We start from the raw sequence: 15687 nt of genomic DNA on the forward strand, positions 1-15687 counted from the left end.
CCTAGCTCAGAGCTAGTTCCTGGAAACAAATCGAAAACTACCTCCACATCCTGAGATGCTATAACTTGGGAAACTATGTAAATTGTTTAAAGAGAAACACTTTGGCGTTGGTGATGCAGGTTTCCAAGCCTGGACACTAAATGGTGTTGGCCACACCTCTAGAGACTTTCAACAGGGGTTAGCAAATTTTTTTTTTTCTGTAAAGGATCAAATAGAAAATATTTTAAGCTTCTCAGAAGGCAGGAATGCCTTGAGTCACCTGGAGGTGGCCTGACTCTGTGCCGAGGGCCGCGTAGAGAGCTGTCTGCCCGGCTGGGAGCCCAGGACGCGGAACTCCGGGCGGGCAGAAGAGCCCGTTTTCCCCGAGATTCCCGACCGGCTGACGGGCTGGTGAGCGCGAGCAGGAGGGGTGACAGTATCGGTGAGGAATGAAATTGCAGCGGCTGTGCGATGCTATAAATATTTGGTTTGAAACAGCAGAGACATTCAAGATAAAAGTTAAATAGAAATAAAAGCAGTCAGATGTTTATTATATGTTGCCATAAAATTCAAGAGCAACCTAAAAAGGCAGATCAGGATTTGTTTAACAAATAAGAGAGGAGAACAAGGGAGGCAGAGGTTCGACTGCGGAAGGGTGCGTTTGCTCTAATTTGGACAGTGGGGATGATGCGGCCCTCGGACTTGGAGGCTGGGTGTCCTTGGGTGGCTGAGGACCCCGGGGAGTCCCCCAGGTGTCAAAGCCTTAAGGAGACCCCCACGTCCCCTGGTGCTCTGTGTTGGAGGGGGCAGGCCCAGAGTGGGGAGCGGGGTGGTGCCTTCTGGGGGGTCAGTTTCCCAGACTCTGTGGTCCCTGGGAGCACAGATGAGGTGGGGGCACTGCGCCCACGGGGCTGGCAGGGAGGGACCACAGGCTTTGTTCCAGCTCCGCCACCTCCCCCAGAGCCCTCCAGGGAGGCCGTGGTCCACAGTTGGAGCCACGGAAGAACCAGCTGGGAGGGACCTTGCAGAGCCCCGCGATGGTCAAGGGGGCAGCGAAGGTTTTCTGTAAAGGGCCGGAGAGTAAACACGTTCAGTTTTCTGGGCCGTTCTGCCGCTGCTATGGTAGCAGGAAAGCCACAGGCAATCTGTAGATGAACGGGCACGCTGAGCGCCGTGAAGCTTTAGTTATTAGTGCAAAAGCAGGTGGCTCCCAGGCTGGGCCCGCAGGCCGTAGTTTGCAAACCCCTGCTCTGGTCTAATCTTCATTTTATAGATAAAGCCCAGATTAAAATCTTATTCACCCATCGACAAGTGTTTCTGGAACACCTTCACCCCAACTCCAGTCTGGTGCTGAGAGACAGAAACAGACAAAAGGCCGAGCCCCTGCCTGTGAGGAGCTTATGCAAACTTTCTTTTTAAGATAGTTTCAGCTGTTGGAACCACTGGGCTGAAGCCGGTGAGGTGGGAATGTGGTAGGGACGCGGCCTGGGGGCCCTTGGGGGTGAGGTGGGGGAGAGGGCATCTTGGAGGACATGGTACGTACTCTGAGACGCACAGTAGAGAGAAGGGCTGCCTTGGGGTTGGGGGAAGGAGTGCTCCAGGCGAGGAGAAGAGCAGGTGAAGACCCTGGAAGAGGAGGAGCTGCCCCTCCCGCCACCCCTCAGGTTAGCAAGGAGCCGACAGCCGCAGCCCAGTGACCCGGGGAGCAGGACGGGGGCTTCAGGGGCCAGAGCACCGGGCAAAGCTGTGAAAGTGGCCGGGTTCCCTCTGAGCGGATGGGAACAGGCTGGGGGCTGAGGCCGAGGACTGGAGCATAATCTGATTTGCATTTTCAAGACATCACCCGGCTGCCCTGGGGGAGAGCACAGACCAGACTCAGAGGCCAGTCGGCCGGAGAGGACACTCCAGAGAGACGCTGGAGGCTTGAGCTGGGCTGGTGGCCACGGTGGGGGCCATGGGGACAGATTTAGGATGTGCGTTTGTGGGTTGATTTTCATTAATGCCTTTTGAGCTGGCCAGCGGGGCATTGCTGTCCCATGCTGCCATGCGCTGTGCCTCGTGTGACTTTAAACCCTCCTTAAAAGGAAGGCCATGCTGCAGGGCTTTTGTCTTGGGGTTTTCTCTCTCTAACTGAGAGGGTTCCTCCAGCTCCAGCCATCCCCAGGGGGCCTTTCCACGGGGTGGCGATGGGGACGGCAGTGCCTGGGTCCAAGGCTGACGTCCCCGGGCAGCAGAAACATCCTCACTCCTTTCCTGAGTGGCATCCTCTGGATGTCTGTGGGGCTTTGAATATGAGTCACAACAGGTGATTATTTAACACCTGGCAGGTGTTCAGTAAGCGCCGGTGACCTGCCAAGCACCACCGAGCAAGAATAAACCGAACTGGCCACAGATCCAGGTTCAAGTCCTGGTATTGGTGCTAATTAATGGTGCACACAAGGGGAAACATTTGAACTTCGTCACCCTTAGTGTCTATTGTCTTTGGGACGATAATACTCATTTACAGGATGCTTGTAATAATGAAAAGAGAAAACGTTATGTGACTGTACCTACTAGAAATAATAATAGGTGCTTATGCAGCAGGTGCGCTAACCCGAGTGCTCTGTGAATGTGCCCGTTTCCCTGTTACGGCAAGCCTAGGGCTGTTGATGCTTTTTACAGGTGAGGTGCTGGGACATGCAGCTACCTGCCCAAGGTCCTGCGGCCAGGAAGTGGCAGAGCTGGGGTCCGAGTCGGGCCTCTGCTGTGGCACATGTTCTGAGCACCGTGGCCCCTGCCTCTGTGCCAAGGTGCTCACTCAGAGCCCAGGAAATGGGAGCTGTATCTGAACCTGGGAGTTTTCAAGCAGGTGGGTGGGTATTCGGGCACCTATGAGAGGGTCGCCTATCTTGGGAAGTGTGTCACCCTGTAGAGCAAAGATGAGGCACGCCCCACGCACAGTCCCAAGTCAAGCCGTAAATGAAGAGACAGGCGTGGTGCCGTGCATCGTGGGGAGGAGAGGGGAAGCAGGGCAGGAGTCGTAACCCCAGCTCCAAACCGGGACTGCCGGGGACTGCAGAGTCTGAATGACAAGGGGCCTGTGCTGGAATCTCGGCTCCTGCCGTCTGCCTGGAGGCCCCTACGGAGCCCCGTGTTCTCGGAACACGGCGGTGGCCAGGCGCTGAGGAATCACAGAGCTGTCACCAAGAAATGTCTGTGGGTCTGGGGTCAGGAGGGTGAAGAGAAGCCGGGCCTGGACGGGTGACTGACAGGAGACATGCCGGGGTTGGAGGCTGGTGTCCGGGGATGGGGGGTGGCGGGGGCAGCAGAGGGGGAGGGCCAGGGAGGGCTCTAGACAGACCGAGCTGGGGACCGAGTTGTGGGTAGTACAGCGGGACAGGGGCTGGCTGGGGAGGAAATTACTTGTAGGAGTGGCCTCATGCACAGCCAGCCGCCAGAGACCCCGACAGTGCCACAGCCACTGCGCAGCACAGAGACAAGGGCAAGCTGTCACATACTGTCACATGCCCTGTACCGCGGGCTGGTCGCTGGCCACCCCATCACAGAAACGATGAAGGTAGTGTTTAATTGTCCTCTGCAGAGCCGTAGCCGCTGGTGACCAGGCACATGCCAGGCGTGAGTGTACGTCACGGGCAGGGCTTGGATGCCTTCCCTGGGTGCTGGGTAACCCCAGCGGGGAGAAGTTTTGACTTTAACCAGAAGATGCTTTCTTCCGTGCAGAAAACGGACATGACACAAACCTGACATTTAAGGAGAAAGCACCTTTTTGTCTTCAGGTAGATTAATTAATTTACAGAAGGTGTTCTGATTCAGGTATCTGACAGATTGCTCATAAAATCAGCTTCGTGGGAAGCTTGCGATCTCAAAGTGGTCACAAACACTCCTCAGGGTGACTTTACCGGAATCACTGGGAAAAGCCGGGAATGCCTTCCACGCTGGGTTCCAGATCAGCTCTTCCCGGGTGGTGGGTGGTGGCTCTTCGGAGCCCGGTGCCTTTCTCGTCCCTGCACGTTGATCGCAGCCGGCCCACGTTTAATCGAACATTAGCCCCTGTCGCCTCCTCCCTCGGCCTCCCCACAAGCTCCTCTCTGCACTGGGGCAGCTGGGGAGAGGTCCCAAATCCACAGGGCCCCTCCCAGGTCACGTCTGCTACCTGAGCCAGCCTTTCCCACGGGTCAGAGAGGCCCCCAGAGCCCCCCCTGCAGCGGCCGCTGCCCGCAGGGATGGCTTCTGCTCAGCCTGCAGGGCGCAAAGCCTTCCCAGGGCCCACAGCCAGCTGACTTGCTCCGTGGGGCCGCTCTCCACACAGCCACGTGCAGAGCAGAGGGCAGAGGGGGACACAGCAAGGACCACGGAGAGAATGAACTTGGCCTCTTGCCTTTTAAGTTAGCCCCTCAGGGTGGGCACTGGGTTTGTTCTGTGACCCCACATGGTCATTTCTGCTGTTTCTTCAGGGGGGCCGGCGGGATTCTGAGTGATGTCACGGCTGCCTTAGAGGGCAAGATCTCTGAATTACTTCTTGCAGGCCAGGCAAAATTAAGATATTCTAACAACCAACAACCACAACCTTAAACTCCATTTCAAGGTGATGTCAGACCAAAATCAATATGGGCTTTAACAGAATTTCCTTCAGTGGACTTTCCTACAATCTCCTTGTGCACGGGAATCCCTGTCAGTGGTCAGCTCTGGCGGCCTCTGCCCGGTTCTCTGTTCTCCTGGGAACACCCGCACCCCTCTCCCCACGCCCCGTCTCTGCTCCCCAGGGAAGCTGCTGTGTAGACCCGCGTCATGCATACGCTGGCCGGAGTTCATTGGCTCCTTCTGGGCCAGTCGTGTGCTTGCTTGAGAAAGCTAAAAGTGAAATTGGGAAACAGAGGCCAGCCTTCTCTTTTTAAGTTGTTGGACTGTAGGTTTTGAAGCTTAGGAGGTGCTGGTAATTTGTTTTGCTTTGTTTTAACCACAAAAGAAAGTTAAGTGCTGGCAGCAGGGAGGGTGTTGGGAAGCACACATTCAGAGGGGACCAGCGACAGGGACAGGGGCTGCTGGAATGTCCAGTCCCCATGGCCGACGGAGCCCAGCTGAATTCCGGTGGATGAGTTCCTGACACCCGCCTCCTTCCTGTAATGACACCCTCGCCTTTTTCACCTTACGCGAGTTGCAGCCGCAAAAGCTCCAATCTCTTAGACGCCCCAACAGCCTGGCCGTCTTAGGTCAAGCTGAGGTTTGCCCGTCTCCTGATCACCTGCTCACTGACACGTGGAGAATGTCAGAACCAGAAGAAAGAGTGACAAAGTCACCGGATGACAGACTCTTTCTTGATGCCACAAGACGGCTCTGGTCTCACTTCTAAATAACGACGGAGCCTTAAAGGAACTCAAGCTCTCTGGACCCCAACCGAGTGTGGTCCTTCCTGCCAGGGAGAGGGAGGGGGGGCCCTGTACCAAGAGGCTTGTGGGGGTGGGGAGGTGGGGATTGGATATCACAGCACCACAAAGCCATCAGACTTTGGCTGTCATCACGAAAGACAGAGACATTTTTGCTTACAACTCTGAGGGTTCCAAACTTTGCATGGTAGGAGAGAGTGTTTCTTCCACCTTAAACTATATGATGGAAAGATATGTGAGAACAGGAAAAAAAAATGTGTGTGTGTGTTGCCACGTACTGCAAATCCCCGATAGAGCCTCAGTCTGAACCACATCCTGCGCCGACTAGACCACCCATCTCGAATCAGAGCAGGACGCAGTGGCCCTCCGCCGCTGTCCCGCGCATTACCTGCGTTCTGCCAGCCCCTGCGTGGCCCTCGCGCTCAGCGCTGGCTTTAATTCCCAGGTCTCCTCGCTGGGAGAAAACAAGAGCCTCATCTGAAGCCTCCCCCGACTGCTGTCCTTAGGAAGCTGCCCACGGTGGCTCCGTGAGGGCTGGCGGCCGCGCGGGCTGGCGCTGCCGGACAACTGTCAGGCCGGCTGAAGCGCATTAGAGGGAAGTCAATCATGTGTCAACACTTCTCAGCACCCACTCACATTGGGGAGGGGACGCAGCTGTCACTGTGGCCAGCCAGGCGGCTGGCAGGACGGCCCACGTGCACCAGCCCAGCCGTCCAGTTAGATGCAGGGGCCCGACCCTCAGGTGTGCGAGACGGAGGGAACCAGAGCTGAGCAGGGCGTCACTCCCGGCAGTCTCGGTGGCCTTCTGGGGTCCTGGGCTGCAAACCCACCTGCCCGCGTCCTGCTGAGCAGATCAGGGACGCCAGGAGGTCAGCCTGGCGATGCTGCCTCCTCCACTTCTGTCCAAGTTTCTTCCGTCTGCTTTCCCTTATCCTCTTTCCTTTCCTCCATCCCTCCCTCTCCCTGGGGTGGGCCGTGTGAGGAGAAGAGAGAAGCATCTAGAACTCCTTTTGGGGAGACAGTAGGAAATAGGCGAGGTTTGATTAGATGCTAAAAGAACAGCCAAACAGTGGCAAAGAACTCTTCATTGCTTTGTTCTAAATGCTTTTAAGAACACTCATGTGGTGTTTGATTAAGTAACACCATCAATTTGGAAACAATGCTCAGTGTAGCAACGTGAGCGAGTGTTGTCGCAAACACTGCTCTCCTGATTGAGGTCTTTCTCTTAAAGAAATAAATAAGAAGAGGCATGTGCTTTCCTTGAGTCGAAAGCTGGGCGGTGGCTTCGGTGTTCTGTGGAAGCAGCAGTGTTATCGTAGCAGGTGGGCGCTGGGTGGGGCCGGGTGTAGCCCCACCTGCCCTGAGGCACCTGGCCAGCGCCCTGCGTGTTCCCTGAGACCAGACAGACCCGCACACTCAGGTGTGTCTAAAAGGCCCTGGGGGATACTCCTCTCTCTTTGCTCTGAAGCAGGTCTTGGTGTTGAGTGCACTAACGACCTTCTAACCCTTAGCTCCTGTGCTGCTGGCTGGAGCCCGCAGGGTGGCCGCCCCCGTCCCAATTCCCGGGAAACAGAGGGAAGTACGGACAGGGCTGGTGTCTTTCTCAAGTGTGTGCAGCTGGTAAGTGGTAGAGGCTGTGTTTGAACTCCAGAGTTCTGGATTCGGAGGTTACTGGCTTGATCTTGGAAAAGATTCGATATATTGATTGACTAGGCTGTAAAGAGGAGCTCTAGCTCCCACTCATGGTTTGGTTTTCTCAGTCCCACCTCTGGGAGAGGAATCGGCTGCGTGACTGGGAGTAGTTGAAGCCCCCATCATAACAGCTCCTGCAAAACCCACCCCGAGAATTGCCCAGGACCTGGGGCAGCTGTGGGGAAGAGGGTTGCGCAGGCTGGGCTCCTTACAGATCCTCACACTGGGGTCTTGCGTGGGTGCCCCTCTCCCTTTGTTTGGGAGACTCTAAATCTGCACCGTCACTCCCACTGTACATGCCCATTCGCACACGTACCGGGGGCTGTCCTCAGGTGCTGCGTTCACTCACGGCTTTCTGCGTGAACATGGTCCTGAATACCCGTTCCTGAAGCAGGACTGCCTGGTGCCAGGGCACCACGGCTGGGTTTCTGTCTCAGTCAGGTCTGGTCCGGCCTTCAGCCCATGAGTCCCTCTCTGCAAGCCATGGGGCCGATGACTCTCCCATGGGTCCTTTCCCACCTCTGGGACTTTGCTCCTGGGGGGCTCTTCTCCGGGAAGACCCTTCCCCTCCAGCTGTTATTCCTGCTGTCCCCTCTGCCACCTTCCACGGCCAAAAGCGTCCGCTTTCCTCCGAACCTCCGTGACCCTTAATTTATACTTCCCTAAGGCCACCAGTGTCCACGCGTGGAGGCCAGTCCTCTCTTTGGCTCCCACAGGGGGACATCACAAGATGTTCAGATTTGCATGTACATTACTAAGGGCTACTTCCTCGTAACCTATTAGCAGGGCTATTGGGTTAATGCAATTAAGAATTCGTAAAGGGAAATTAAGAATGTGCTAGAGTCTGTGGAAGACTCTTCTACCAAGTCTGACTGGCAGCAAGGCGGAGTCTCTGGGGCGCCTGGCCCCACGATGACCACAGACCTTCCTGTGACTTTCTAGAGGGTCACTCCATGACTAGTCTCTTGATTAGATCATGATGTCCAAAGGCTGCCAATTTTGCTCTACCTATTTATAAATCACACTAAACTTCGCTGCATTATCAGTTTGCGGTGGTCTGTTGCTCCGCCCTTCGATGCACAGAGGGACACGTTTCTTCACACACAGCGTTATCGACCTGTAAATTAAATGTTTTTATTCACGTCAAAGACCTGTTTGTATCGTGGTTTCAGTATGAATCATCTTTGCTCCTGATGCTAAAACCGATTTATACGTTATCCAAAAACTGTTGTGCTTGTACAACCATACTTCATGGGTGAGGCTCTGTCAGTGAGTTTGTTCTATTTAAATGGCTTGCAACATATTATCAAGGTAAATGTAATAAAGTTGCTGGGCTAGTGTTTAGTTTATGAGGCATTGTTTTATAAAATAAAACCAAGTGCGTATACGCTCGCATTCATCTCTCGCCGAGTAAATAACACACAATTTATGTGTGTTGCTGGCAACGTGCTTATTCTGTCCCTCTCCCCTTGTTATCCCCGGATCTTTCAACTTTCACCTGGGAAAAATGGGCGTGGCTGGGGCAAGTGCGTGCCATTCAAACGGGCAAGAGAAACCTGCCTTCCACGTTGGGACAGCATCTCTCCCTGTTTCGCAGCGAACCCCTTGCCCCTTGGCAAGGTGTCTGGTGGAGCCATCCCCCACGCCAGAGCCTGGATCCATGTGCAGGTCTCAGCCTCCTGATCCCTGCAGGGGGATGAGTGAGCCGTGTGCTCAGGGACCACCCACCCTGTTAGAAGTGGAATGATAAAAACAGTCATAAATGTAGCCTGAATTCATCCAGCACCTTCCTTCCCGAGAATTTCCAGAAATGCTTTTGCTCCTTTATCTCATTTAACCTCCCTGACCTCTTCCTGGGGGATCAAATGTGGAGTCTCCCCGATCTGGTGGAGTTTGTACCTTTAAAAACCCTCCCTGACCTCCCACCCCGTTTTAGAGTCAGGCCCAGTTTAGGATAGGCCAGGCTTCCTAGTCAGGGCCAGAGGACGCATCCCCTAAGAGGAACAAAAGCAAAAATCAGGTGTGTGAATGCAAAAAGAAAAAAAAAAAGAGAAAGAGAGAAAAAAAATTCTGTCTTTCAAGCAAGGATCTCTTGGAAGAAAAAGGCAAAACAAAAAAACAAAACCCAGATTCTTGGGCATTAAGAATGCTTAATTGGCTTAATTTACTTGCTGTTACTTTAAAATATGCCTGTTCTGGCCTTGACACCACTTCTTGATGTCCCGCCTAGACCCTGCATCAAATGCAGCTCACAAGCAGGGGGGTTGTATTTTAAAGTGAAGCTTTGAAAAATTAACTGTTCTCCTTTTGCCCTTTCAGCTCCCAGATGGAAAATCCCACCCTGATTAGCCAACTGATTTACTCAAAATAAAACTTGCACTCCCACTCCCCTGCTCACTGCGCATGCCCCTCGGGTCTCTGGCCAGGCGGAGGAGGTACTTTGCGGCCCGGAGGGCGAAGTCCTTTGGGACATTTGGGCCTGGAGCAGGAGGACATCTGGGGCTTCCTTCTAACAATGGTACCTGTGTCTCTGTTCCTCGTCCTCCCAAGAGCCGGAGCTTTCGTCTAGCAGGTGCGTCTGTTCCGGTGCAGACTCCGTGTGCGGGTGGCAGCAGCGTGTTCAGACCCGGTGCGATGCCCAATTCACACCGGCACGTGAGGAGGAAGATGGCGCCGTGAAAGGCAGGATCCTCGGTGGCTGGAGAAGTCCTTGGGTTTAAACTTTTTAGGTGTTCGTGTTAGCGTCTAGTCTAGAAGGTGTGACGCTCTGGGCTTCCCTGGGACCTGGAATCACTGCTCTGACGTAAGGACCGGAGGAGACAGACCGAACGAACATGAGCCCTCAGCCTTGGAGGTGGTGGGGCAGGGGACTGGGTCCTTGTCAGCTCCGGCTCCCCGGGGACTTGCCCTGCGGACTGGGCTGGCCCTGCCCTGGCTGGGCCCCCGGGAGCCCGACTTGTGCAGTGAGGTGTCCTCTGACATCTCATGTGATGTTGTCGCACCTGGAGTTGTCCGATCCGTGTCCACCCCTCGAGCCTTCCCCACACCAGTCCTGCCCTCCAGAGACTGCACGTCCCAGAAACAAAGGAGCACGGCCTTCCCGAGGAGGGAATGTGCAGGGACAGAGACTCTGGAAAATTCCTTTTCTCTGGTCGGATCCCCTTGTGCCCCCTGTCCCACACCTCCCCCTTTAATTTTCTTGACAACCCCCCCACCGTGTTTGTTTAAAAAGCGTCGGCATATATAGGCATCTATATGCACCTGTACATGTAGTATCATGTTTGTTTGTTTGAACACGTGTATGAAATGTTATAACTATTTTTGGTTTGTGCCGTGAGCATCCAGCGTGCAGGATCCACACGCCCACCCCGGAGTTATGTGGCTGTGTCACCGCGTGGCTTTCTGGGATTTAGAAGTCACGGGAGCTAATGGCTCTGACAGCTGGGAGACTGAGAAACCTGAAAAGCAAAATGGGGCTATCTTTGCTTCAGCAACAGTGAGAGGTGAGCACCCTCGCCGGGCTGGGGTGGGGTGGCTGCGGACTCTCAGGGCAGGGCCCGGAGCACAAGGGCTCCTTGGAGTTCGCTCCCTGGGCCCTTTGTGGGCTCACTCTGGTCCCAGCCTTGCCCGGAGAGCAGCTGCCACCCCTAGACCCACAATTTGCAGGTGCCCCCCATGGATGCTGCCTCTCTCCCCCTCACCCCATCTTTCCCTTCCCAGCACTCACCCCAACTGTGAATGTGCAATTCTTTGTGCCTTTATCTGTTCAAGGGCGCCGTCCTCTGGCCTGTGAGCCCCAGGAAACCTGCTCTGGCCCCGCGCCAACGCGCACAGGTAGCACAGGTGAGTGCTGAGAGAGGAGCAGAGGAAGGGGGCTCACAGGCAGGGTGAGGGGGCTGGAGCCCAGGCCCAGCCGCTCTGGGGACTCGAGAGGGGCTGCTTCCAGCCTCACCCTGGAAGGGTCAGGAAGGGTCAGGATAGGCCACGTTCCAGCACTGCATTAGCAAAGCCATGAGAGGACAGCTTAGGGTAGTCTTGTCATCTGCAGGAGGCAGGAGGGGGAGGGAAAGCTGGGCCCCCCCACAGGCAGCTCAGGAAACCCAGAAACCACATGGAATGCCAACAGTCCCACAATGTCAGTGCCCCCGAAAGGAACCCTGATTCCTTTACACCTTGCCATAAAGATCTGCAGCCAGGCTTGCTTTCCAAGCTCAGGATTCCTCCCCAGCCCATGGTGCTCGCGGGAGGGGAGCACATGGCATCGGCGCCCTCCCCTGAGCTGGCCGGGCCTGCGGGGAGGCCCCCGCTCTCCTTGCCTGCGCCCGTCCACTGCTTTGCCGGCACGCCATGCCGGACCCACACCGCAGCCCGCCCTGCTCTGCCTAACTCCTCTGCGTTATGTTCGTTTGCTGGGTGGCGATAAATATTAGAATAGAATAAACCAAAGATGGCTGGCAGGGCTCTGTTCGCTATCTTTACGGTCTGCACCGCGGCTGAATGACAGCTCGGCTGGGGAGCAAGCGGTCTCTTTTCACCAAGTAAATTTAGCCTTGGGAAAGATGAACATCAGCGAACTCTTGAGCTCTGATGGTTGCTGCCAGTCAGTAAATCAGTCAGATTTTAATTACTGGACGGATGACAGGGCGCAGTGACAGGTTGCAGTCCACGGGAGAGCATTCCTTCAAAGCCGCTTTAAAACCAGAGAGCCCTTCAAGAGGAGAGCAGATCAGAGGCCCAGCTCGAGGGGAGGGCGTGGTCCCCCTCCCTGCCCGTTTAACCCCTTCCTGCTCGCAGGCGGACACGGCCAGGGAGGCAGGTCCCTGGCCTGTTACAGGAAAGTTTCCTTCGTCCCTCTCTCCTTTAAATTCTCCTTTTCTTCCAGGCCTGTGATTTTTAATAGTTTCCTACAGCTCTTTGCCTCGGCAGCTGTTTCATGCCAAGAAAGCCCCGGCCGATTTGTACAGTGGCAAACCCTGCTAATTAGTCAGATGAAGTTGCCTTTCTGACAGTGGCCCTGGCGCTGGAGAAGGTGACATACCTTAAAGTGACTGCCGCGGGAGGCCTCGCCATTGTTCTCCTCCTGCTCTTCCTGTCCTTATTACGGGTCCCGGATAATCACCCTTCCTCGGGAATCTCCCCCAAGCTGCTCGGTGCAGACCCGGCTCCCAGCGGACAGTTTCCCGCCTGTTATGAAACCCCCCAGAGCCCCTGAGACCGTCTCGGGGAATTCGGTGCCCCCAGCACCAGGGAGGTGGCAGATGAGAGGTTTATGATGCATGTGCAGCATTTCGGCTGGGCGTGCATGGGCTGGGTGACAGGGACAACCTGCGGTGACTCTGGGGACACTGGCGTATGCTGTCCAGTGTGTCCTTTGGTCTCATCTGCTTGCAAAACAACTTTGGCACCTCGTGGCTGGCACACTGCTTGAGGGCCAGGACCACCTCGAGGGAAGGTGACAGGAATGATCCCTCCCACAGGAGCTGCAGCCCAGCTGGGGCGAGATGAAGCTCTGTCGCCTCTTCTCCTCTGTCATCGCCCTGGGAGACATCAAGGCCCCCAGAGACCATCTACATGACTTCCTCACCTTGCCAACAAGGAAAGGAGGCCCAGAGAGGGGCAGGGACTCCCCCAAGGTCACTTGACTGGGTGAGACAGGACCATGGGTTCTCTGTTTCCCATTTCCCTCATGTGACGCTATCTAGCTGTGTACTGATCAGCATCTGCAGTGACGCTTCGTAGCAAACACCCTCGAACCTCAATGTCTTACAGTGGCAAATGTGCATTTCCCACGCTGGGTCTGTGGTCGGATGTGGGGACTTTGGTCCAGGATGCAAGTCAGATTGGGGTCTGCTCCGTATGCCTATCATGGCAGGGCCCAGGCTGAAGGGACAGCAGCTACCGGGGGCATGCTCCTGTCCTGGCAGATGGCAGGGCTGAGAGGGCATGCCGGCTCATGCAGGCACCTTCAAAACCTGTGGTAACCTCACGTCCACCCGGCATCCACTGGCCACAGCAGCCACGTGGCTAAGTCCAGAGACAAAGGGGCACCTACTCTGTCTAGAGGGCTAGCAAAGTCACATCGCAGAAGCTCTGGGTGTAAAAGCCCCATTACAAGGAGGGAGAAACAAGGGTTTGCAGCGACCCAGTCTACCACTTGTCCTGAGGTCCTTTTCCCACCACAACCGAGTGAAGTTTCTAAAAGGCAAATTGGATAAAATTGCTTCCTCCTCTTCCTAAACACCGTCAGCCAGGCCCTATGACTCCAGGGGAGTCTCTAAACTCACGAGTAGGTCACCGGTCACCGGCTCCCTCCTGTGTTCCCACCTTGCCTAACCATCCCGTGAGTACCTCCTGCGTCACACCCAGTCTGACCTAGAACCCCCCTAACCAGCCTCCTCTTAATGCCTCAGGGACAGCCAAAGCTGGCCATGCCTTCCGGAAGATGCTCTGACCCAGGCCCGTAGCATCCTCGGTGCTCAGGGTGGGGGTCACTAGCTGAGCTGAATATTTGCCAGAAAGCAGGGACACTTATTTCCAAACCTGCTTACACCTGGTTTATTTGTAATTGTCATTATGTAATTTACTAATAAATCATGCAAATTGATTAAATAAGAGTAAAAACATTAGTTTTTGTTTTTTCCTATGAAGACTACATCGAATGCTTTGGAAGGACTCAATAGGTGTGGAGACTGACACCAGCTCCTGCTGGGAGACTGCAGCACGGGGCCCGTCTGTGGCAAGAAATCCTGCAGAGGAAGATTCTGCACTTAGGGGGCTTCACAGGTATCTCTGCACTTTGCAGAGCTAAACTGGAAGTTGCAGGTGGCACATCCCTGTGTGACATGTGCAGGAAACATGGCACAAGACCCGTTCACATGCTCTTCCCCAGGGGAGGCTCTGCATCCAAAGAGTAGGGCTCTCCGTTTCTGTATCTTCCACACAAATGTGGCCTCTGCTTCTGCCTCAGCTTGCAGAGAGGGGACCTGCCAGCTGCACTGGCTGTGACGTTCCCAGGAGGAGGCCCAGTAGATCCCAGCTGCTGTCCCCAAAGCCAGATTACCTGGGCTCTGGGAAGTGTGCCCCACCTGGACAGTGTGCTTGGGATTCTGTCTGCACCTGTGGACTTGGTTCACCTGTCCCTCCCAAACCATCCAGATGGGCTCTGCTTTCCATGGCACCTCTGTCTGCCCAGAAAGCCTGGGCCAGAAATACTAGCTGAGCCTTAGGGAGGCTCCGCCGTGGAGCCCACGGCTCTGCATGAGAATTCACACGGGATAAACATACCTGAGTCTTCTTTTCGGGGATTCTGCTCCATGTCCAGAAATGAACCAATGTCTCCTCCCCGGGGGAGCCCTTCCTGAGCTTGAACTCTGATTTGCTCTTAGTACTTTACAATCAGCTTCAAAAAATAATCTGACTACCTAGACTTCTGTTGGGAGAATACTGTAATGGAAATACAGTATTATTCCAAGGATTAAACAGAAAAACCTACGGTGGATGGAGGCCTCTCTTTGGTCTCTGCACAATTGTAAATATAATTTTTAATGAAATAAGGTATAATGCAAATGATTATTTATGCCTCGTTCCTCTATTCCAAGTAGAGAAAAACCTAACCAGTGTTTCTGCTTTTCTCATTTCGTAATTCCGAAAGTAATTTAACAAAAACAAACAAGTAAACTGAAGGGAATGGTAAAATAATCGGTAACTCTCGAAAGAGAACAGCAGTTTCTCAGCTTTTAGATTAATTCATTTCGTTCAATGCAGATGTGTTAAATCTATTCATATCCACATATTCAAGATGAGTTATTTTACTACATTGTGGTGCTGTATAAAATGAGTTATTCTGGTGAATTAAATGCTGGGGTGTAATTTTCAAAGGAATCGGAGGTTTGTAAATGCAGTGCAGTGTATGTCGGTGTTTCAATGTGATTATTAAATATCACAAGAAATACCTCTCACAACCTTTACCTTTTTCCTTTTTTCCTTTTGTCTTTTTTTTTATATGTATACAAGTTGTGGTACAAATGGATATTGGGACTGCAAAAATGTCAAAGAAAATGCAGCTACCATTGTCCATGGACTTGTATCTCCCCTTGAAGGATGAATATATCCTGCTTTGCTAATCACCAGTGGAATAATTCAAACAATTGAGCCCTGGACGAGTATCTCAGAGCCCTATATAAACAACAGTGAGAGTGGGTGAAGGAGGGAAGTGGTTAAGTCCCATCGAAAAAACAATCTCAGGGAGGATTCAATTTGCCAAAATGGTGGCTCAGAGGAAGTTAAATAAGTTGATTAATGCATTTGGTGGGGATTTATTGGGTGTTTCTTGATTGTGGAATAATTTGCCTGAACTTGAAAATGAACTCAGAGATTGTAGGACCGGAAAGGAAACACGTGGAAGCTTTGCTCTCTGCTAGCTCTGTGGCTGGAGGCCAGTGTTCTGCTGGCCCAGGCGTGGCCACAGAACCCTCCTGGATTCAGCATTCCGGGCTGCTATTACCGATCCGTCACAATCGGCATGCAAAGTGAATCTGTTGTCCTGCCCTGAGCAGACCAAGTGATCACTTTGCAGCACAGACAGGCCTTTTCACCTCCGCTCTGGAAACACTCACAACACCATCCCTGCTTG

The 15687-nt window shown here is 53.9% G+C and overlaps 1 long non-coding RNA gene across 2 annotated transcripts; it reads left to right on the forward strand.

Annotated features, from left to right (window-relative positions):
- Positions 1-254: 254 nt before the first annotated feature.
- On the forward strand, positions 255-13642 carry LOC123624138. Of its 2 annotated transcripts, XR_006730070.1 has the most exons (5): positions 255-390; positions 9375-9490; positions 9606-10558; positions 10827-10898; positions 12533-13642. It is a non-coding gene; the product is annotated as an uncharacterized LOC123624138 (long non-coding RNA). The 2 variants fall into 2 exon arrangements; XR_006730069.1 differs by having other exon boundaries at positions 9375-10558.
- Positions 13643-15687: the final 2045 nt, after the last annotated feature.

The sequence above is a fragment of the Lemur catta genome, chromosome 19, assembly GCF_020740605.2.
Source record: "Lemur catta isolate mLemCat1 chromosome 19, mLemCat1.pri, whole genome shotgun sequence".
Lineage (NCBI taxonomy): Eukaryota > Metazoa > Chordata > Mammalia > Primates > Lemuridae > Lemur > Lemur catta.